General features: G+C 38.6%; 1 long non-coding RNA gene across 1 annotated transcript; it reads right to left on the reverse strand.

The window, feature by feature from the left end:
- Window positions 1-1,417: 1,417 nt before the first annotated feature.
- Window positions 1,418-22,264, reverse strand: LOC122698635. Its single transcript, XR_006342384.1, has 2 exons — window positions 21,874-22,264; window positions 1,418-1,810 (listed from the first exon to the last, which is right to left on the reverse strand). It is a non-coding gene; the product is annotated as an uncharacterized LOC122698635 (long non-coding RNA).
- Between the last annotated feature and the right edge of the window lie 2,043 nt (window positions 22,265-24,307).

Genomic DNA, 24,307 nt, shown 5'->3' on the forward strand with positions numbered 1-24,307 from the left:
AAATAAAGGCCATGAGTGGAAACTGATAAGTGACTGCTTTGCAACTACAGCTTCAAACACATTTTTCATAGAATTAAGTTCACCTCTCAGATATTAACTGCTATTGTGTATTTCCATGTATATATTCTATTATCTTACTGCAATAGATTTAACCCTTGGGCTTTTTAAGGTGACCATTGTGTCTGTGGTTAAACAGAAAAAAAAAAAATATGGCTCATATTAGTGTTCAGGACAAAGAAATCCTGACTCCAGGGTTTGGAATAATAAGAATGCTGCTATTACAAGGTTAACATTTATAAGTGCTGAATATTCTAACCAAATGTTTGTAACCTTCACAGTGTGGCAGTCAGAGGGATGAATGCACCTGTATTTCATTACCTGACCCCAGAAACCCCACAGGAAGATTTGAAAATTAGGCACATGAGGAAGAGAAAGAGTCTTCTTGATCTTGTCTATAGAAATCTCACTGTCTTTGATAGAAGGTACAAATAATAAGGAATTCTTGCTCAGACCTGCAAAACTACATGCATGACTGCCTCTGGACACACACACTAAATAGTGGTAAATTCAGATTTGAAGACCCCAGTCCATAAGAATCTGTGACAAGGCGCATAGCTTTTTCTCTTACTGCTTCAAGTTCCTCAGCAGTGCAAATTCTTAGGCTCAAAAGAGAAGAAAAGTTTACCTTCCTCTTTTTGGAAAAGTTGGAAGGATATAAAAGCACAGAAGTTTTAAAATTTAATTAAATGTGAGTTCTAGTTCTATCCTTTCTACTTGAAATTTATATGCTCTCCACTTCTTGGAAACATTGAATCTTGACCTCAGATGGAAATAACATGACAAGCCCCACATTGGTGCTCTGAGAATTAGCATGATGGTATAAAGTAAGGGTATTTAACTATGAGTCCAAAAATTAGCTAGCTAAACTAGCTAGCTTAGCTTAAATGCTAGTTTTCATCTTCCTCCTGTCTACAGCTAGGATGAGTCTAGACACCCATAGTCTTCATAATTATCAATAAAGGAATATCTTACTCTACTGTTTCAGTAAACATAACTGGATTCCACGAGCAAGATAAACAATAATAGGTTGGGTAGAACCAGGGTGCACCCAACTGGAACATTCTCCTTTTTGGCAGCACACAATCATAAGGTGTTAAATTCATTGGAACAGAAGAGGTAAGATCAGGTGATAAAGCCTACCCTCCACCCCAACACACTCCATGCCCTTCAACCCTCGGTAAGGTACAGCTACATTCAATGTACTACGTTATAATGACTCTTTGGTACGTATTATACCAGCATCTCTTTTTCTGTTGGTGGTATGAGGAGTGTAGAGGAAGAAAGACTGAAGAGGGAGAGAAAACATCTAAAGAGCTTATTTTAGTCACAGACACTCATAAGAATTAGGCACAAGATGATCTTTTGAATGGCTTCATTTAAACACTATTCAAAATGTTGGCAGAGACAGGAACAACAGTTCTGACCTTACTTCCCCTCCTGGAGGCCAGATACCTTTCCCAGACATTGAACCACTAATGGGAAATTAAAGGCAATAAAACAACAGCTGGAATCCCATAACTGACAAGGTTTATATTGTACTCGAAGCAATTCACACTTAAAGAATTTCCTTTCCAATCATCAGGCTTGTTTCTTCCTCTTCAGTGTTCAGGTTGATGGACCCTCTTCTGGTGAAGTGGTTTTCTCTTTGTTTAACCGAACAAGGCTGATATCATCATCCTCCATACACAGTTCTGCCTCAGAAAATTTGAAGAGCTCTGCCTTCTCCTTTAACCCCGAATGGCAGTTTGGCCTAGAGAGAAGGGAGGAACAGTTGAGTGCTTACTGTGTGAACAATATGTATTTGATGCTATTTTTTCCATTTTGCCCAATGCTATGAACATTATTTTCTTCAATTTCATGAGCAACTGAAGTTAACAGAAGTCTCAGGATAACTATTTTTCTCCTTTCACAAAAGAACTCATGTGAAGTCAGATCCTATAGCAAGAAAATAAGAGTGAGTTACTATGTTCCGCTGATGGAGAAATTGATCAATTCATATCAGATGGTAGTAATTATAGCAATATCAAAGATTTGCTAGGAGCACTTTAGGTACTCACTACCATACTAAGCAAGTTACATGAATTAGGTTATTTAGTTTGTTTGTTTGTTTGTTTTTTCCTTTTAATCTACTCAAAGTCTTTTTTACTGTTATAACTCTTGTTTTACAAAGAAAGAAACTGGGACTTATTAAGGTTAAATGATTTATTTTGGGCAGTAAGTGAACAAATAAGATTCAAACCTGGACATTCTAACTTGAGTATGAAAGTTCTAAATGTATTCTGAACTATATTTATATGCATATGTGTATGGACAGACCCAAGGTCATTATAATCTGCCACTCTCAGTCCTATTATAATATGTTTTCTTGACTGGGAGAAAAAAACAGTGGAGTTATAGCCATCACATTAGGAATACTGGTGGAAATGTGTTGCACTATTGAATGTCATCTGTGAAATGTGTCACATCTGAAAAAAATGTTAAGATCTCCGCCTAATGGGAAAAATGGGTGGATAAACAGATGGCCACAATGCCGTCTGTCTGGTAAGTGCTGTGATGGTAGGAGCGTGTGCACAAGATCATGAGACAGCCAAGATAACAGTAACCCACAGGAAAGTTTTCTTAAAGGGGAAAACACGTGAATGGTATCTTAGAGGAATGGAAACAGCTCCCCAGCAATAGAGTGCAAAAGCAAGACAGAGGGAGAAATGCAAGACAAGGAATATGCTGAGGCTGTGAGGGGATGGAAGGAAGGAGTCATATGTGCCAGAGAGTGTGTGTGGAGGGGAAATTAAAAGTGAAGGGTGGCTGTTGCTCTTTGCTTTTGTTTTTACTGCATTGATTGACTAGGATATTAACCTACAGAGTGATTGGCAACTATTTAAGGATTTAAAATCTGGATAGTGATACGATCAGAGCTGCATTTCTACAAAATTACTCTGGCTATAACATAAAGGATGGATGAATGGATGGATGGAGGGACAGAAAACAGGAAAATCACAAAGGGGGTAGTGATTCTGACTGACCTACAGAAATTAATGCGGGTGAGAGATAATGCAAGTCTGAGCTAAAACACTAGCATGGGAGATAAAGGGAAGATCTATTTAACAGCAAACCTTAGAATGTGGAGCTGACAGAAGTAGGCAGCCGTTTTGGTTTGGTGGGTGAAAGAAATGGAAGAAACCAAAATGGCCACAAGTTGGCTTTACTTAAGAGACTGTGTAGACTCTGGAGCTGTTTCTGATAAGAAATAAATGAAAAAAGAAGAATTTGGGTTTGATAAAATGTTTTTGAGAAGACAATGAGGTACCGTGTAGAGTATCTGAGAGGCAGGCAGAAGAATATGCTAGAATAGAGCACACGAATGAGGTAGGCACAAGCCATAGAATTTTGGATGTCACCGTTATGTAACTGACGGTTAGCCTTGGGAGTGGCTAAGTCTCAGCAAACTGCAGGGTGGCAGTGGAAGAGACCTGAAAAGGACTCCAGAATACATAAAAATATAACAGCACTGCTTTGAGGAAAAGAAGCTAGTAAGAGAGACCGAAAATAAGTATTAATAATTTGAGAAGTATGGAGAAATCACCAAAGAATGACCTCAGATCAGGCAAGAAGAAGAGAAATTTTCAAGTTGAAAATACTCAGCTATGTCAAAAACCCCAGAGAGGCCAAATGATAGAAGAGTAGGACTGCCTTGGAATTTGGGACAGTGGAGTCCCTGATGTATCTGAGGAAAATGATTTCCCTGGCTCTAGGAAATCAAAAGATGATGGCAATTTAAGCTCAGCCTAAATAAAAGGAAAGGAAATAGAGAAGGTAAACAGAGACTATTTCTTTTACTCAAAAGCCCAAAGCAGTTTAAAGACCTTAGGTTTCACAAGGCTTTGCATGGACATAGGTTAATCAACTACCTTGTCTATATTTCATGGCAATAATTTTATCTTCCTATTATACTTCTGTTGTAATTGATTAACTTTTATTTACTTTCCAGTGCACTAGTTTTTAAGTTAACAACCTCAAAGAAACCAAATATAGGGGTGCAAGACACAAATTCCTGCTTTAAATTCTCTCACTTTCATTGATCTCGATATTTATCTTTCTTTAATAGGCATTATTCTATTTTATGAAACAGAATAAAATTTTTTTATGAAAACTTCTCCGGTTCTAACTTGTTCACTGTATGTCATTGTCTCCATGTTCCAATCATGCTTTTTGTTTTTTAAATGGCTGTTATACTTTTAATGGAGGGTGGTACAAAACGCATCAGTTACTCCAGTGCAAAGGAATGTTTTGCATACTCTCCAGTCTTGCTTGATACACTCCCTGTCCTGTCCCTGGTTTTAGTACAATCCATACAACAATTCCTCCCAGGCTTATCACTTCTTCTCAAAATCTTTTGTTTCTTCACTCTCTTTTCTTTTTCTTGTTAATTCTTTATAATGGCATTCTTTTTAATGCCATTATACTGATATATGCAATTAGCTTATTTAATTTAGTTATGAAAAGAATGCATCTTGAAAATAAAAGACCATTTGTTGTTATCATGTAGCAATACAGAGAGCATTTTATTAACATAATTTTTAAAAAATTGACCATGTACTGTGCAGGCACAGAAAAGGCCTATTTTGAGGTCACTTGGCTGTTCTTACCTGATCAGATTACCGGCAGAGCAAGACAATATGATTTGCACATATTGCTTCAGGTACTGTTGGATATAATATCTTAGGGTTTCATTAAATTAAGACCTTAAGAGAACAACCGAAGTATTATTTGGAAAGAATAGCTTCACATTACATGTAGAATAAGTTCTACATATATAACTAAATCAATTTAGTCATAAATAAGTACAACAGTTTAGGAAGACTGTTCAGAAGTGATCTTGTCCTGATTCCAGTGTGATTCACATTGTTTCCAGTGTGATTCAAGGGTGTTGGTAATATCCACAGACAGTGCTCAGGATGCCATTTCAAGCTGCCCCTGGGTGTTCTTTCTTTTCATCTACTTACTACTCTGATCTTCAGTGTCCCAAGCCAGGCCAAACCAGACTGACAGCATCTGGTATTTAATGTGATTCGTTGTAGAGATACCTCAGACTCTTCATATGTAAACCTTGGAATTTAAAGCTTGACAAATGGGCTACCTAGAAATCATACCTATAATGAAAGAATTTGTTGTTCCTAATTATTTTCCAAATTGCTAGTTCATTAATCCATATAGAAGAACAAAGAATGCCTGGCATTCTTTAAATCCCTGTGAATGCCTTCTCTTCTGCAATGGGAAAGGTTTTTATATATTTATGACTTTGTGTTAGAAAGAGAATATTCTGAGCTTACCAGTGCAGAAAAGATTGTTTTCCATTACTCAGAAGTCCTTTCCTTTGTGGCTATTTCTTGCCTCATCCTTCAAACAGACCTATGACACATTAAAAAGTTTGCTCATTCATTCTTTCAACAAACATTTACTGAGCATGACTTGAGGACACGAAGTCAAGTAAGACTTCCTTTTTTTTTTCAAGGAATCTATGGTCTAGCTGAGGGAATTCTTGATCTCCTTGATCATTAATTACAGGACAAGTGCAAATTCAACTAAACATGATTGCACAGGTTAAAATGTAAGCCCAAAGAGGTGCATCTCTTTTAGAGAAAAGGATCTAGGAAGAATTCAAAGACTAGCCAATGTTCTACCCAAGAATTGAAAAATGATGTGGAGTTTCCTAGAAAATATGGAAACATGGTCTCATTGAGAAAGAGGAGAGTTGGTATAAAAGCAGAAGTTTGAAACAACAGATCACTGGGGAGAGGGAATAGAAAGAAGTGGGACTTGACTTTGCCTAGTTGAGTATGCTCAAATCTTGCAGAATGGAATGCATTCATATGTACACTGTGTAAGTATTAAAATGAAAAATAAAACACAATCACACAAGGGCAACTGCATAACACCTTTAAGGAAGTTTGTTATTGTTGAAGTGACAAACATCAAGAGGTGGGGTTGAATCTGGGACACAAAGCCAGGGCCACCTCATGCAAGGAGTCTTCCGTGCCAACAAAGGAGAGTTAAATGCTCCCTGAAAGCTTCAAGAAGACAGTGAACAATTTTAAAGAGGAAATGTCATTATTTAATGTGATTTTTTTTCTTATTGCTTTGAAAAAAAGAATGGGTAGAGTAGGACAGATTTGATGTTGAAAATCAAGGAACGAAAAGGAGATAATCCAGGAGAAGAATGCTAAGGGCCTGAGTTATGACAGTAGAAGGGGAAGTAGGGTCATGGAAGTAGATAAGCGATTCAGGACCGTAGAACTGAGTGATGGATTCAAAATAGTGATATGGCTAGGGTGGGGTATAGGAAAATAGACTCTTTAGTTTATATAACTTACTATTATGAGCCAACAAGAAGGGGTTAATGGACAAGGGACAATTTTGGATAAAAAGGAGAGCTTCCTTTCCAGGAGTTAAATGTTTGCGTCTTATAGTATATCCAAATGTAGATGCCCAGTAGGCATTTGGAAAGATGAAATCTGTACTTGAGTAGAGAGAGCTTAATGACTTCCATAGTCTCACACTTCATTCGATTATATTTCTTAAAACTCATATTGCTGCTGCTGCTGCTAAGTCGCTTCAGTCGTGTCCGACTCTGTCCGACCCCACAGACGGCAGCCCACCAGGCTCCTCCATCCCTAGGATTCTCCAGGCAAGAACACTGGAGTGGGTTGCCATTCCCTTCTCCAACGCATGCATGCATGCTAAGTCGCTTCAGTCGTGGCCGACTCTGGGCGACCCTATGGATAGAAGCCCATCAGGCACCTCCGTCCATGGGATTCTCTAGGCAAGAAAACTGGAGTGGGTTGCCATGTCCTTCTCCAAAAAGTCAGATTAGAGTCCAAAATTAAAGGATATAGGAAAAGGTATTCAAATTTAACAAAATTAAAAAATTTTCATTGTTCATCATCATAACTATGCCCCCTTTATCTACCATAATGTGAAAAAATCAGTTGCATTCATAGAATGTATGTATGTGTGTGTTAGTAGCTCAATCGTTCCTGACTCTGCAAGTTTCCCTTTGAAACAAGCAAAAACTGCCAATATTTTTATAGGAGTCAAATAGGTTGTTTAGGAATAAGAGAGTCCAAAAACTGATTTCATTGTCCGCTCAAACAACAGTTGTTTTGGCACTGAGTAAATGACCAATAACAGCATCCCTACCCAGAATCTTCTAAGCAAAGAGTAACCGAAACAGTGTACTTCTGGAGGACATGATAACAAATTGACTAATATCAAGCCAATCTACCTACTAGGTAAATATTACTAGAATTTACAGAGAATAAGAAGAGCTAAATGCATTTGGTGGAATGAAGATTAAAGTGGTCCTTAAGGGCAAAGGCAAGAAGTGACATCTGCTCTCAATTATAAGTCAGTAGTGAGTCGTCCTCCAAAGGACATGAAACCTGGTCAAATAACAGTTCCTCCATTTGCAGGATGTTACATTAAGGAAGTAATGACCAAGCAAACAGTAAGAACTAGGCAATGTCCACACTGCAAACTTCAACTAAAAGAAATGCAGGAGCCTCTAAAATAGGATTGTGCACCATGATTATTTTAATCACTTACCCATGAGCCCCATAACATTTTGGCATCTGACTAAAAAGTTTTCTAGAAAGGCTTCTGTTTAGACAGGAAAGATTAAGGGCAAAATTGTCAACTATTATTAACTTTCATTTACTTATTCAGTAATTGGGGGCTTTTAATGCCTACCAGGCTCTGCAGCCACAATAGTGAGTGAATCACATTCACATCTTGATATCTATGTGGACATCCATCCCACTTACTAGGAGGTCTGACCCAACTTGGTTTTCAAGCTTGAGTGAGTTCAGAGAGTTACTCCAATTCTGCAGAAAATAAAACTGAGATAGAGTTATGAAATAAATTGCCAACTTTAAAAAGCTAATAACTGTCATAGTCAGGGCTGAACTCCAAGTCCACAGCTTTTTGCAATATAACTGCCTTTCAGAGTCAAAGTAGTTCTCATGGAATGATTTAAGATATTAAAATAATGAATCTTTATTCATAACAGCCTCTAAGTGGAAATAGCCCAAATATTCATTAAGATAGATTAAAATTTTTCATATATTCATAAAATGCAGTACCATGCCTCAGTGAAAATGAATGGTCTACAATCACATGCAGAAACATAGAGGACAGACACAAAAAAGTAAACAGCACAAATTTCATTTACATAAAGTTAACTAACAGGTAAAATTAATCAGAGGTGATAAAAATCAAGATAGCAGCTACCTTTGGAGAGTGATATTGACTATGAGAGGACGTGAACAGCTCTATGATATACTAAGTACGGAGTGTTTCTAGATCAGAATGATAGTTACATAAATATACAAAATACCTTGAATTGTGTATTTAAGATTGATGGACTTTATGTATATTATGTGTTTAGTTGCTCAGTCATGTCTGACTCTTTGCAGTCCCATGGACTGCAACCCTCCAGGCTCCTCCGTCCATGGGGATTCTCCAGACAAGAATATTCATGTGGGTTGCCATGCCCTCCTGCAACGCATCTTCCCAACCCAGAGATCGAACTCAGGTCTCCCGCATTGCAGGCAGATTCTTTACCTTCTGAGACACCAGAGAAGCCCATGTATATTATATCCTAATTTAAAAATAATAAATGCTGATTAGGAAAGAACTTGGTGAACTTGATGATGGTGAACAAACTAGTCTGTCTGTCACCCTGGGTCTACCCATACAATGCTGCTGGTTATTCTTCCTAAATATTGACTTGCCCTAAAAACTTTTTTGTGTTGTATCTTCAGTGATTCTCCATTTCCTATAAAATAAGGTTCACAGTCATTAGCATGAATGTGATGTCTTCTAAAAGCTTTTCCCAGCCAGTTACTCCAGTATCATCTCCTGCCTATCACCCATTCACCTTTCTTCTTTCCTTCAATAAATATTTATTGAGTGCCTATTTAGATAAGGCTCTCTGCCTGGTGGTGGAGAAATAAAAATGAGCGAGAAAGAAAGAATTGTATCATTTTCTGGCAGAAAAGAGAAGCAGCAAAGATAGCCAGACAGAATTACAAAGCTAATGAGGGGCAGGAAGGAGAGAGACAGAAGGCATCATGGGGTCCAGAGGAGGTGTATTCGACTCAGCCTGAGAGGTTTTTTCAGAGCTGATGGAAGATGCTGAGCTTTGAAAAAGGCAGAGAAAGAGACTTAGTAGATAGAGATAGGTGTGTGGTGGGTTATGACCCCTATGCCTGAGGGAATCACCTGAACAAAGTATGTAGACAAGAAAGAGAGAGAATATACAGAAAATGAAAACCAAAAGATCTCAGAATAATTGACTCTTCTCGTTCAAGGGTGGAGATGAGGTGTGGCAATGCTGAAGTCAGGAAAGGCAGGCAACCTGCTAATCAGGGTCCCCATCTGCCATGCTAAGGGGTTTGGATTGCATCCTGATGGAAAGCGGCGCTGCCAGACACACCCGTGCTCCAGCCATGCCAAGCTCTGCCTAGTTCCAAGGCCACTCCAGGGACTTTCACAACTTTCTGCTATTGTTTGTCTCGCTTCTTCAGCTCCACATGCCAGCCCCACCCGGTGAAATTGCAGTCATTGTTCTCAGTTGTGTATTTGACAACATGGAATTACTTTTACTGAATTCAGCATGGATGTTATGCCATTGGCTCCCATGAAGAAATGTTGTGAGATCAAACCTGTGAAGCTTGCTATTCTGTTGACTGTAGTGATGTTCAAAAATCTTTGTCGTTTCACAAGGATCCTTTTTATATGGGCACCAAGGGGATGTTTGCCAGCATCAGTGATAGTTGAGGTCTCCCTAGAGCTAGTTTGTGTTTGTCTTAATCGCACTCTGATTCATTTTAGAAGACGTTTCTTCTCTGATTTAGCTCAGAGCCAAATCTATGACCCTGAGTGTAAGGACCTTACTCTTTCTGTGGACTAATCTCACTGTTCTTTATTTTGTTTTCTTCTTCTATTTTTTAAATATCCTGAGTTCCTTGCTTACCTTTTTAAGGATAGCATGTAATTTTGAGATCCCTCTGAAATCATTTGTGGAACAAGTTACAGTATAAGTGACTAGATAAATAAATATGCAAACAAGTTTTATTCTTTAAGATTCTTTAATGCTTCCTCACTTGTGAAGCCAACCTAGATAGTTCCAGGCAGAGTTACTCAGTATCTGCCTGGAATTTCTAAAACTCTTTGTTCGTACCTTTATTCCAGTCTTCTTGCACTACTTTATAAGCATCTCCTACAAGTTTATTTATCCTCGTTCAAGTCAGGGACAAGAAGTTTTAATTTCCCAGTGTTTTCCCTGATTCTAGTGCTGTACGATGTAAGGACACATTTAATGCTCGGGCTCTGGATAAATGAATTAACAAATGATAAAAGGAAAGAAACTTGAGAGGAATTTACCTGCTATGAGATCAGTGACTGGGGTGAAAGAATACTAAGAGAACAGTGCTCAGGAGCCCCCAAAATAAATGGCTTTGTAGAAAGATCTAGACATCTAAGTAGTCTCAAGTCCAAAAAATGGGCCAAGGATCAAAGTATCATTTTGGACTTGGATAAACAAGGAAAAGGAAGAGAAGGTGGTTGTACTTGTTTAGGCAAGAGATAAATAAGACTAGATGATACCTGGCCATAGGAAGAGAGTCATGCAAGAGATATTTATTGAGCTCCAACTGAATTGTTGCACTGGAGGCTGTACTTAGACACTGTCAAAGCAGACAACAATAACAACCTTGAAGGGACAGGAACCCTTAATCCTCTGACTAAGGCCTGCTATGTGAGTTTAAAAAAAAAAAAGCTGGATTTGGAAATTCACTTTAAGAAATTATGAAAATATTTATTGAATGCTTTTATTCCACCATTGAGGTGACTCAGTTTAGCAAACATTCCATGTATTGTTCAATACATCACCATTTACCTGAGGTTTTCATGGCGCCTTCCCCCTGGGCCACAAAATGACTGTGAGGGCAGAAGGGCAGATGGTTTCTCCCTCTGTGGTAGATTAAAGGACCAAGGCTCAGGCAGACTAAGGTGTTTGCACAAGTTCACTCACATGGTTAGTGGTTAGTGAAACAGAAGGGAGGTTTTCTGACTCACAGACTGCATTACAGTATTTCGTTTATTCTGCTGCCTCAGCAAGTTTTAGACAATGCCTGATATCAGCTTACTTGGAAGAGCGAAACTCTTCTGGGAGTTTCGATACGTAGCACTGACTTCCTGGAGCCTCAGGGACAAAGTTCAAATCCATCAGCATGCTGGTTGAGGCCCTTCTCAGGCTGGCTTCTCCTGCCCAGGGAGCATCATTCCCCAGAGCCTTCTCCAGGGCACCTGTACCTATTGTTTCCTTCTGGGGGTCTGACCCAAGCTGCCATTTCTTCTCCAGAATCACAACATGTCAGTCAGGTTCTTTCTTGATTCAAACCTTTTAAATCTGCACAAAGTTTGTCTCTACTCCATGAAAATATCTATATTTGTTTTATATATGAAAGTGTTTAATTTATCTATAAATTAGTTCTCCTGATAATCTTAGAGAAAGACTGAAACCCCAGAAAGAAGAGCCCTGACTTTGGGGACCACCCTATTTGAACCCCTGTAGATGAACCCTAAGTTGAGAGATAGGGCACTTTTTACACTATGAATTCAGGGCAGGGGAAATCTCACTTCTGTCTATAATCCCAGCACATGCCTCAGATATATTATATATTAGCCAAATGAATGGATGAATGGACAGACAGACAGATGGACAGATAAATGGAAGGATGGATGAATTAATAAATTACATAAAGCTGTGAAAAATACAGAGCAAAGGAAAAAATCAGTGTTTCCCAACCATTTAGTATTTTTTAAAAAGATACGATGATTACCCTTATGGCCTCTTTACCTTTTATACAATGCTGTGAACTTTGTTGACACGGATAAGAAAATCCCATTAATGATAGGAAAATAAAGACACATTTCTATGACTGATCCTCTTTTGGCAAAGACCCAGTAGAAAACTGCTGAATCTAATTTACCTCATTAATCCCTTTCTCTGGGTATTCAAAGGAATTTATTTTTTCTTTGAGCTTGCATAATGTAGGAAATAGTTTTATTCTTAGAATCTCTGGGGGCTATGTTTACTATGTATTGATTATAACTATTTTAAACTATGCTTTCGCTAACATTCATATTTCTTCCATTATCAAATAGACAATAGATGGATTCCAGCAAAGGTGACTATAAAGTAGATTACCATTGACTTTTGTTTTCAAAAAAAGAACAAAGGAGAAGAAGTACATTCTCATTTAATGAAATTAAAACCATTTCTTAATAAAAAGTAGAAAATATTTGATAAGCAAGAAGTTAACATGTCAAGGGGGAGTAGAAAGAAAAGAAGACATGGCAGTTGAGATTGGTTGGTGGTCCTTGGGTGGCAAAACTGAACTTATTATGTCAGGAATCCCTGAGGAAACTTCCAGAAATTTCCAAATGACAATCTCTTTTCCCTCCCACAGAAGTCTTGAGGAAAATTATCTAAATGAGCTAATTCCCTAATTCCCTAAACTGTCTCTAATAAAAATGCGTGTGCATTGTATTTAAAATAGAAAGAATGAGGGAAGAAGGGATTGAATATATTTGTCTATTATCACTCTCTGCAAATTGCCATCAACAGTTTACAATCTGAGTGGATTTAACACGAGCCTCCTCTCCCATGGCTTGTCATCAGGAGGATGACAGAATGTTTGAAACTGAAATAAGATGGGGAGAATAAAGGTATAATACTAGTTTATGGATTTTTTTTTTGATCTTGGGATTTTTTTAAGAAAAATGTTGGTGACTAAGGACATCCACAGTAATAACAAATCAAGTCTTTGGAAAATAAAAGAAAATAAAAGCACGTTATATATAATACAATGTAGCTATATGTCTTCCCAGGTGGCACTAGTGGTAAAGAACCCACTTGCCAATGCAGGAGACCTAAGTGATGCAAGTTTGATCCCTGAGTCAGGAAGATCCTCTGAAGGAGGGCATGGCAACCTATTCTAGTATTCTTGCCTAGAGAATCCCATGGACAGAGGAAACTGGCAGGCTTTCCTGCAAGTCCATAGGGCCACAAAGAATCAGAATGACTGAAGCGACTTAGCACATATATATCTATACCAGTATAATGGTAAGAAAGAAAGTAAACATTTTAAGGGGCTCTGAAATGTTTTATACACATGTTTCTTTTTCTTATTCCCCATCCCCTTCTCTTCTGTTTTTCTCAGCCTCTCATTTCCCCTAAACAATGTTGGGATAAGTCAAGGAAAAATCCAATTCTTTCAGTTAATTTGCTGCATGAACATAGGTGAATCAGTCTTTTTACAGAATTAGAAAAGTGATACTCCTCCTGATGTCTTCTTTTGTGATGTTTCTCTGTTTAACCAAAATAATCCATAATGGATAAGCACTGCCCTTTCTCTTCTCTCCAGAAACCCTCTGTGTGAGCTTCCCTTGATGGATGTGGTGGGATGTAGTTTATTTATCACTAAACCCAGCAAGATCTATATGAATGAAAGAACTAAGGAACATGGGCTAGAGGATGTGAGATCTGATCTATTCAACAATAAATATGTGCATGTGAAAATTTCTGGGCAAAAGAAAGATCAGGGACTCCAGTTCTACAACAGCGTAGATCCAGTCCCATGGTATTTCATGGGAAAAGGGTGAAGATATCTCACTTTTTCTGCCTCTTTCTCCCTCAGCACTATCTTTGCCTGCCCACCTTCAACCACCACAGTTAGTTTTCCCTTCTAGATTACCTTCTGAAATCCTTTTGCTTTTTGTGCAACTCCAGTGGAATTTTAAGTCTTCCTCGTTTAACTTACCCTAGGGTCAACCTCTCTGATGTATCCACAGCTTCTGCAATCATCCTCCACCTCCAGGCTATAGAAGTGTATCTACTTCACTTGCTACACAGGTTGCATACATTGCAATTATTTTACACTGTGCTCTGACCCATTCTGTAGTATCAGTTCTTCCACTGCTGAAACATGAAACATCCTAAAGTTAAATCATCTCTCATTCCATGTATTTGGCAGATTCAGAACAGCTTCCTGTAATTTATCTTTGGTTCCAATTTAAGAATTCCTTTTGCATGTGTTATTCTAGCATCTCCTATTCAGAATTCCTTCTTTCACTCCTTTTCCACATTCCAATCTTCTTTGATAACTTTCTCAACCATCTCTTACCAAGTAAGGTTAAGTCACTACATAGCTTAAAAGCAACATAGTAATATACAGAAATGAGCCAGTGTCTTAATTACTTTGTTATATATTTAACGTTCCTTGTTTTAGCAAACCAATGGTCTAATGAAAGGATAACTTTCATCTCATTCTAAGCTCAGGTCACCTGTACTATTTGGTTTCAACAGTATGCATGATGAAAATTCTTCTATAACTGCTCAATGGTTTAAAAACAAAATCCACTGGCAATTCTCATATTTTAAGCATCACTTGATATCAAGTTAATACTAACATGCTGCTGATTCTAAAGAGTGTCACATACATCTGATAATGAACAATTTTTAGTTGCTACTGAGGGCAATAAAAAGGTATCTTGATTTAAATTCCAGCAGGAATGGAATAGCATTCTATAAAATGACACTGTGTGGTGTCTCAAAACTTATTTTTCTTCATATCTTTGTTCCTGGAAAATAATTTGCTCTACCTTTTTTCCTCTCTCTAAAATTGCTCTTTCAAAGTTGGTTGGGAGAAATGCATCCATTTTCTTCATCACCATTACAGCATTAAACCATTAAGCCATTATAGCAGCTGAAGTATTTCAGGGAACAGGACTGCAATTCACTTTGAAATGCATCACAAAAATAAGATGGATTGATGTACAGATAGAGAAATACATAGAGGGATAGATATGTGATGCAGAAAATGTAGTAAAATGCTAATGGTAGAATCCTGGTGGACAGTGTTCAGGTGTTCACTGAGAAATTCTTTCAAACTTTTCTATGTGTTTAAATTTTTTCATAATAAAATGTTGGGGGAAAAGCATTAAAAGAAAAAGAGCCATTTACCTACTCTGGGTTCACTTGACAGCACCCACCCTTGAGTGTGTTGCGGGATCTCCACTGATGTGCAAATGGACGCGCCTTCATGTTGCAAGGGTGTAATTAGGGCGCCAGTTAGAAATTTGGCAGTCAGTGTTAAAAGGGAACATTTCTACTTTGTGCTGTGCTCATCAAAAGACAAGATGAAACACACTCTTTTGTCAAGATATTCTTGCACTGTAACCTGATGAAGCTTAAATTCAGCCATCTCCAGCACGCTGTTGCAGGCTGAATTCTACTCACTACCAGTAAAGTTCACCTTTGCATTAAGGAGAAACTGAAAGGGAAAAAAAAGCTTAGGTTTTATCTTGTATAAATACGTATATACATCCTTTATAGTAAAAGTGTAAATGGAACCAAATAAATGATAGCAAGTCACATAAGAAATTAGAATATCTGTGAATGAAAAGAGGATGCTAAGGAGCGAGAAATAAAACAGTGTGAAAACCACTTAGTCCACATAGATTTATATAATATAAAAAGATGTCAATATAAAAATTTGTATAGTATACAATAATTAATATGAAGCATATTCATACATTTTCTAACAATGCATCATCTTCATTAAAACTAGAATTATTCTCCTTTCCCTGAACTTCACTTATGAGAGAGCAACTGATAATCTAGTTTGATGCACAAACCAGTTAGGGAAGGGGATTTTTTTTTTTTTTTCATTTTTAATTCTGGGGCCAATTATTGGTAATGTAATAACTCATCACCTATCTAGTTACATTTCTGAAAGAGATATACTTTTCTTGGTTATGTGAAAATGCTCATTGTTATCAAAGACATTGTCTAGACAAGCAATTGACCTTCTCCTTAACATGACCTATAGCTGTCATTGTCATTTCTCTAACTTTACCTTTGGCAGAAGTGGCATACACATAAAGCATATCACATTTAAAAAAGAAAACTTGGGGAAGAGTGTAACCTACCACTCCTTTTTTCTCTTTTAATCTTAAAAATTACTTGGAATTGATTTACTTACACCTTTTAAACGTAGAATAGTTTCCATTTCTTTTTTTCCCAAATAAATATCACTTTAAAAAGACAAACTTGGACAAAGATTCTGGAAATATCTTCCAGGACAAGAAAAAAAAAAAACATAAAAAAAAATTCAAACTTGGCTAGCTTCATGGTCATATGTTAAAATGTCACAGACATTTTGTTTGATGGACAAAATGTTGGCCTAATTTTATTTCTCTGATAAACTTTAATGATTTGTCAGCTACAAATGCCAGAATTGTTTTATAATTTTGGACTGTGTAATTTTAAAAGAAATTGAAATTTTTCAGTATCATAGAGATTTTTTGTATCACATCAGAATTTTAATGGATCAAAGGCGATTTTAATAAATATATTTTCTCTTAGGTATTTATGTATTACATTGATTTATTAAATATTATTTTAAAATATTTCTTCAATTTTCTGTTCTAGGCAATTCTTACATATTTAACATCAGTCCTATTGGCTCATGGAGAAGGAAATGGCAACCCACTCCAGTATTCTTGCCTGGAGAATCCCGTGGACACAGGAGCCTGGTGGGCTACAGTCCATGGGGTTGCAAAGAGTCGGACACGACTAAAGCAATTTAGCCCTGCTGCACTTAAATATGATGGTTAATATATCCATCTAAAATATTTTAATCCTAGTTAGCTCTCTGGTTTTATGAAGTCCTTTTGTTTCTTTCACCCATTAGGTTACAAGAGAGACTAAATTCCATCTGGTTAATGAGTTTCCTAGGTGTTTATCACAAACGGAATTTTCATATGGAATGTATTTCTGATAATAACATCAATTAAACACTGAGTCAAATCATTATAGTATCTTTGGTGGTATCTCAAAGGGAAACAAAAAGATGGCAGCACATTTTGTTTGTTTTTCAATAGCACTTTCCTGACTGTGTCTGTCTGTCTGTCTCTCCTTCTCTCTCTTTTTGTCTCTCTCACACCTCTTTCTCTCCTTTTCTCCCTCCCTCCTCTCTCTCCCTTTCTTAATCTCAACCTCTCACTTTCTCTCGATAATTTTAGAACCACTAAGAGAGTTTATAGCTCAACTATAGGCCAGGATAGTGCTGTCTATGAAAAGATGCAAAAAAGCATCCATAACTATCCAGCAATTATGTCACATTGCCTATGTATTTTCTCCAGTTATCTGGGAAAAAGTCAGATGGAGGCTTTGATCATCTGAGCCATTGCATAAAATTCCCCCTATGTAGCCAGTGTAGACAGATAAAGGGTACAACCTACAGTTTGACAGAGACCAATGCTTTAGTCATAGTTAGTATCTAAACAATCAGTCGTTTCTATTTCTTTTTCTTTTAAGATGGCAAATGACTTTTCTGGTAAATAGGTTGCAAAGAGTTTCTTTGCTACTGCTTCCCCATGATTCTTTCAAAATATGCTTCTACATGTCAAGAAGAAGCATGAGGAAGGAGGAAGAGGAAGCAATTATGATCACTAAGATCATGAAGAGTAGTTGAATAATGCTTGATTTTATTTAAAGGGCTTTCAAACATACCCCATTGACCCTCCAAGAAAGTTTTGAGATTTACATTTTATATAAGGGGATAAAGAAAAAATGATGGAAGATCTGATAACTCGCTCATAGCTTATATGAAGATTATAATACTCTAGAAACATAATAGACACTTTTACAAGTTACAATTGAATTCAGCTTCTGCATTATCTTAGCAGGTTTCTCTATAGTATTAAACAAGGCCATACATCAATATTGCAGCCTTGAAGATTGGAGATAGAGATATTGTTGTGATCATTCTAACAAGGTTTTTTTTTTTTTTGCCACATATATATTTCCACTCTTCATATTATTTCCTGAATAACAATTTGAAAATGGGGTTGGCATAATTAGTAATTGCCCACCCCCCTGCACCACTGTATCCATGGCAATATGACGTTGGCTGCTGAATGTATGTGAACTGTAAACAGAAAGTCTCCATGGTTCTCTCTTCTCTCCTGAACAAGCTGTTAGAAGATCATGACCAAGGCCACTGGCGGAGTAAACAAGGACTGAGGAACTGGCTGTAGGTGGCACCATCTGCAGCAATCTGAAACCACCCTTTAACAATCTGCTAGGCAATTACAGAGCTGGATGGGGTACACTAGCAGCAGTTTGAGTCATGAAAAATTAAAAAAAAAAAAAAGGAAAGTAATATCTATGTTATAATCTGCTTGGCAGTGACTTAAAGAAGGAGTCCCCAGCCTCCAGGCCACAGACCAGTACCTCCTATCAAATTAATGATGGCAATCAGTTCAGTTCAGTTCAGTCACTCAGTCGTGTCTGACTTCTTGCGACCCCATGAACCACAGCACACCGGGCCTGCCTGTCCATCACCAACTCCCGGAGTTCACCTAAACTCATGTCTGTTGAGTCGGTGATGCCATCCCACCATCTCATCCTCTGTCATGTCCCCTTCTCCTCCTGCCTTCAATCTTTCCCAGCATCAGGGTCTTTTGAAATGAGTCAGCTCTTCGCATCAGGTGGCCTAAGTATTGGAGTTTCAGCTTCAACATCAGTCCTTCCAATGAGCACCCAGGACTGATCTCCTTTAGGGTGGACTGGTTGGATCTCCTTGCAGAGCAAGAGACACTCAAGAGTCTTCTCCAACACCACAGTTCAAAAGCATCAATTCTTCTGTGCTCAACTTTCTTTATAGTCCAACTCTCACATTCATACATGACCACTGGAAAAACCATAGCCTTGACTAGATGGACTTTTGTTGACAAAGTAATGTCTCTGCTTTTTAATATGCTGTCCAGGTTGGTCATGATTTTCCTTCCAAGGAGTAAGTGTCTTTTAATTTCATGGCTGTAATCACCATCTGTAGTGATTTTGGAACCCAGAAAAATAAAGTCAGCCACTATTTCCACTGTTTCCCCATCTATTTGCCATGAAGTGATGGGACTGGATGTCATGATCTTAGTTTTCTGATGGTTGAGCTTTAAGCCAACTTTTTCATTCTCCTCTTTCACTTTCATCAAGAAGCTCTTTAGTTCTTCTAATGGTGGCATTAGATTAGAAATAAAGTGCACAATAATGTAATGGGCTTGAATCATCCCAAATAATCCCCCACTCCTGATCTTGGAAAAATAGCTGTCCACGAAACCAGTCCCTAGTGCCAAAAATGTTGGGGTCACCTCGCCTGATGAATCATGGATTGGTCTCCTCAGATCTCTGAGGGATCTAATGGTGACATGGTCTATGATTCTGCTTCACTTGCATACAATCGAAAGCAAGAAGGGATGGTGAGGTGAACAGAGGTGGAAGGCAGTGAAGGGATGAAAAGGGGAAGGAGAAACATGAGCAGGTTTTTCTCAGAAGATCGTGGGCTCCCATGTGTAAGACATGGTGATTATATTTACAGGGAGGTTCTCATATCCTCTTCTTTATTTGGTTTCCAGGGTTTCACCTCAAGCACACACTGTACAAGAGGGAGAACCTGTTTCTCTTCTTCAAAACTTGAGCTTTGTCCATTTCTTCCTCATCGTCTCACGTAGGGGATACAATAAGCCAGCTGACATTTGCTTCCTATTCATCTCTGCTTCCTATTAGTAGCCCCTCTCAGCACCAACACAGAAACCCTCCACCTGCTCTATTTTGGTGGATGACAGAGCTGAGAAATAAAATGCAAGTAAGTGGCACTGTTATTTAAGGAATCCTAACATTGTTAGTATCCATTACATGTTTGCTGGAACATTTTCTCATGAGAAAGGGGAAAAACCTGATTGATTACCAACCTTGGAAGAAGTTATATTGTAGCTGAAACCTGTAAGAATTAAAGCCAGTCAAAACCTGGTTACAAATCCAGGCTCTTCTGTTTACCAGCTATGTGACCTAAGCAAGGTACTCAATCTTGCTGAACCTCAGTATCCCCATCTGCCAAATCTGGAGCAATAAGAACCTCCCCCGTAATTGCTCTATACAATTTTGATGATGACTAACACAAGCTGACATGTAACGTATACTTGATTCTTAGTCACACTTCTTCCTTCCTAGAAGGAAAGAACAACTGCTCTTAACCCTTCTCTTGCACTGTAGCTATGTAAGGCTACCTTAAAAGCAGAGATGTTGAGAATTGGGCCATTATGGCTGTTCAATAACCACGATGGCCATTAAACTAGGAAAGTATGCAACAGGCAAAAAGAGAAAAAAAATGAGTGATTTAGCTTCTTAACATCTACAATATTACTTATTAAGGTCTTTAAGTATCATTCCCAAAACCAAACCTCAACAGAGTCTACCTTGAGTACCCTAAACTCTTTTACACAATCTCTTACATTCAACTAATGACTAGCCGAGGTAGCTGTTACAGGAGTCATTTCTTTCAGGCATAACTAAGGAATTGCTGCTCTAAAGAGTTCAAAGGAAGAATCTAGGATGACACATACACAATAAATTAAGCCACCATGTATTAATGGCTATAATAAAAGTATGAGAAAAGTGTCATTGAAGGTTGAATTAATTTAACCTTTCAAATTCTCAGTTTAAATGACAATTGGAACTGTGGGTGTCTTGTGACAGAAATAACCTTACCACTGATTTTTCAGAAATGTACTTGGAAATGGTAAAACCTGAGCCAGCCTGATTAATGGCCATCCAGCTGGTCAATAATATCAGGTCGATACTAAATAAGAAGGATGCTGGAGATCAATGAGAGTTAAGATTTGTGATTATGTCTAAATCACTCCTCTCCAAAATGCTTTACCAACATCCACTAATTAATCTTTATGATATTGTGTTGAGAGTAATAAGTACCATTATCTCCAAATAATATCTTGAAATACCAGAGGCTAGACTTTTTACAGAATCTCCCAATGTGAGTACTTCCTCATAGACAAAATTGCTGACCAACTCTTGATATTGTTTCTTAGGAGGCACCTCTGGCTAAGAGCACCAACAGCAGACTCATGACATGTGGCCTAGAATCCCAGCTCCATTATTTAGCAACTGTGTGTCTTTGGATAAGTTACTTAACTTCTCTGATCTTCAATTTCCCCACTTATTCAAAGGCACTGATGCATTTCTCCAAAAGATGGTTTTACTGTTGGAATGAGTTCATGCCTAGAAATTTCTGGAAAATAATAAGAACCTAATAAACAGCAACCATCCTTGTTACTGTTGTTATACTTATTTCAGGAAGCATTGACTATGATCTGGGTAATTACCAAAAGATGGGGCCAGCTCCGACATGTTCAGAGTATGATTGGGACATGGGCTTCCCTGATAGCTCAGTTGGTAAAGAATCCACCCGCAATGCAGGAGACCCCAGTTCAACTCCTGGATCATGAAGGTCCCCTGGAGAAGGGACAGGCTACTCACTCCAGTATTCTTGGGCTTCCCTTGTGGCTCAGCTGGTAAAGAATCTGCCTGCAATGTGGGAGACCTTGGTTTGATCCCTGGGTTGGGAAAATCCCCTGGAGAAGGGAACAGCTACCCACTCCAGTGTTATGGCCTTTAGAATTCCATGGACAATATAGTCCATGGGGTTGCAAAGAGTTGGACACAACTGAATACCTTTCACTTCACTTTAGAACAAAAAGAAATTAGCATAACTTGAGATCCTGCTCATTCCCTACAATAACCTTGCAGTGAAGCAACCAGAGCTGTGCCTAAGCCTGAACTCTTTCCTCTGAAACGACAGATTCCCCTCCACTAGGGTAGGCACTACTGACAGTGTGGTCCTTGCTGCCAGGGTAGAGAGTGTAGGAGAAGTCAGAGCAGTGGTCCTCAGAAATCCAGGCTGGCAGGCAGAAACTACAGTTCCAGGAAGTCCTGCAGTGAATGCCAGGTGTTGAGTTGGAGTTTGGGTGGAGGCTCCGGGACAGGAATGCAAAAACAGCAGAACAGGATCTCCATCCCAAGAGTAGAAGACAAAGAAGAAAGTGACAATAGACACTCACACCCAAAGAACTACATAGAAATCCAGGGATGATTCCAAGATACAAGGGTAGGAGACAGTTTGTCTTCTGATAAACACGTGTATAAGATCTGAGAGCCCAGAACATTAGCCAATTAACTGGATGTCATTAAGTAGGGTTTTTATTCTAGCTTCCCTTAAGTCATTCTGCTGTGGCCCCACTGGACTCACTCTGCTACAACCTCTTTGTCCATATGAAATTTTACCCGAAATCCGTGCTAGAATAACATCCAAAACTTGTAATCTACAAGGTCCACCAGAGCTGGAACCTGCCTTCCTTCTGACACCCACCTTTTTTTCTTTGGCTCTTGAATATATAAAGTTTCCTTCTTGGTTTAGCCCACTATGATGGTCAAACCATCCATCTTGAAAACTCTCCCCTGGACCTCCCTGGTAAAGACAATGCCTCCTCCCCAGTGCTGCACCTTATTTAAGAAGGCTCTTCAAATCACTCATCTTATAAGTGCTTTATTAATATCTTCATAGAATCACCTCTCACTGAAATTATCTTGTGATTTCCCCTCCACCTGAATTCTCCAGCCCCTTTCTGAGAAGACAGAGATGCTATCATCTCCAGCAGCACCAGCACAGTTCTGGTACATGAAGAGGCTCAGTAAACATTTGTCAGATGAGTAAGTTGATAAAAGTAGAGCTGTGATAAAAATTTCCAGGCTTAAGGCTCATTCCTCTTTCCTCCCTCCATACCCTACTCTAAGCTTTCCCTGGTGATTCAGATGGTAAAGAACCCACCTGCAATGCAGGAGACCCAGGTTTGATCCCTGGGTAGGGAAGATCTCCAGGAGAAGGGAATGGTTACACACTCCAATATTCTTGCCTGGAGAATTCCATGGACAGAGGAGCCTGATGGGTTACAGTCCGTGGAGTTGCAGAGAGTTTGACACGACTGAGTGACTAACACTTTTGCTTTCATACCCTAGTCTGCTGTGACCATTAAGGCGTTTAAGTCAGACCCTAGGACTCTCAGGAACACATATCCTAGGACATAGGGTGAGATACCTTAATCCCACACCCCTTTTAAACTCATGATTGTCCTTTAAATCAGGACTCCAAGCTAGCAGCCAGCTGAGAAGAGGATGTAACACCTGGAGACCAAACAGCTTGTCCAACAGGAAGGTTCTTAGGGACCATGTTGAAGAACTAGAGCCTCATTTCCTGTGTGTGTGTGCCCTTTATGTTAACTTTTTTCTGCAAAGGGAGATTTTAAAATTCAATGCCTCTAAACCTAGAATCATATGATACAAAGCACAAAGAGACCTTGCTATTACCCAGTGCAGCTCCCTGCTCAGTTTATATTTTGGCCATCCTCTTTTGGGAACTATCAATACAAAATATTGTATTTTAAACAATATTAGTTTACAACACAATAGAGGAGTGGAGACCTTCTCCTGCTTTCTGGCCTAGAGAGAAGGAGATGCTGATGGCTATACTGGGACCAGGGGTGAAAAGGTCACTTGAAGAGCAAAGGGAACTCTGAGGACAAAGCAAGTGAAAACATGAGCCGACTGTCAGGTTGTAGAGGAGAAAGGAAGCATGCAGACCTTTGGGTAAGCACTGGAGGAAGGGTTTAGAGAACTTGTAAAATCAGGGGTTCCTCTTGTCCACCCACACTGTCCACCAGGAAGTCTCTGGGGTCTGAACCCAGAGGTAAAGTAAGAAAAACAGAATAGTCTAGCCAGGGTTAAAAAGGCAGAGTATGGAACCAGCAGGAGGTTTCCAGACTAAAGCTATGATTATGCCTTGTGCCTGTTAGAAGTTGGTCTCTGTGATGCCCACTTTTGCAGGACAAGGAACTTGCTGATGACTCTTTGCCTGCCAATGAAAGTACAAGGTGTTGGATCTCTGAAGTTCATGATTTATTAGCCAAGTAAGTAATAGCTAGCAGTTGATATTTTCTTGATGACAATTTTTCAGTGCTATCCATGAATATCCATAGAAGGTGAATTATGTTATATGTAATTACACAGATTTGACTTAAGATTAGATGATTATTTAAGGTAATGACCAGACTATATAGCATATTAAAAAGCAGAGATATTACTTTGCCAACAAAGGTCCATCTAGTCAAGGCTATGGTTTTTCCAGTGGTCATGTATGGATATGAGAGTTGGACTGTGAAGAAAGCTGAGCGCCAAAGAATTGATGCTTTTGAACTGTGGTGTTGGAGAAGA

Source organism: Cervus elaphus, chromosome 8, assembly GCF_910594005.1.
Source record: "Cervus elaphus chromosome 8, mCerEla1.1, whole genome shotgun sequence".
Classification (NCBI taxonomy): domain Eukaryota; kingdom Metazoa; phylum Chordata; class Mammalia; order Artiodactyla; family Cervidae; genus Cervus; species Cervus elaphus.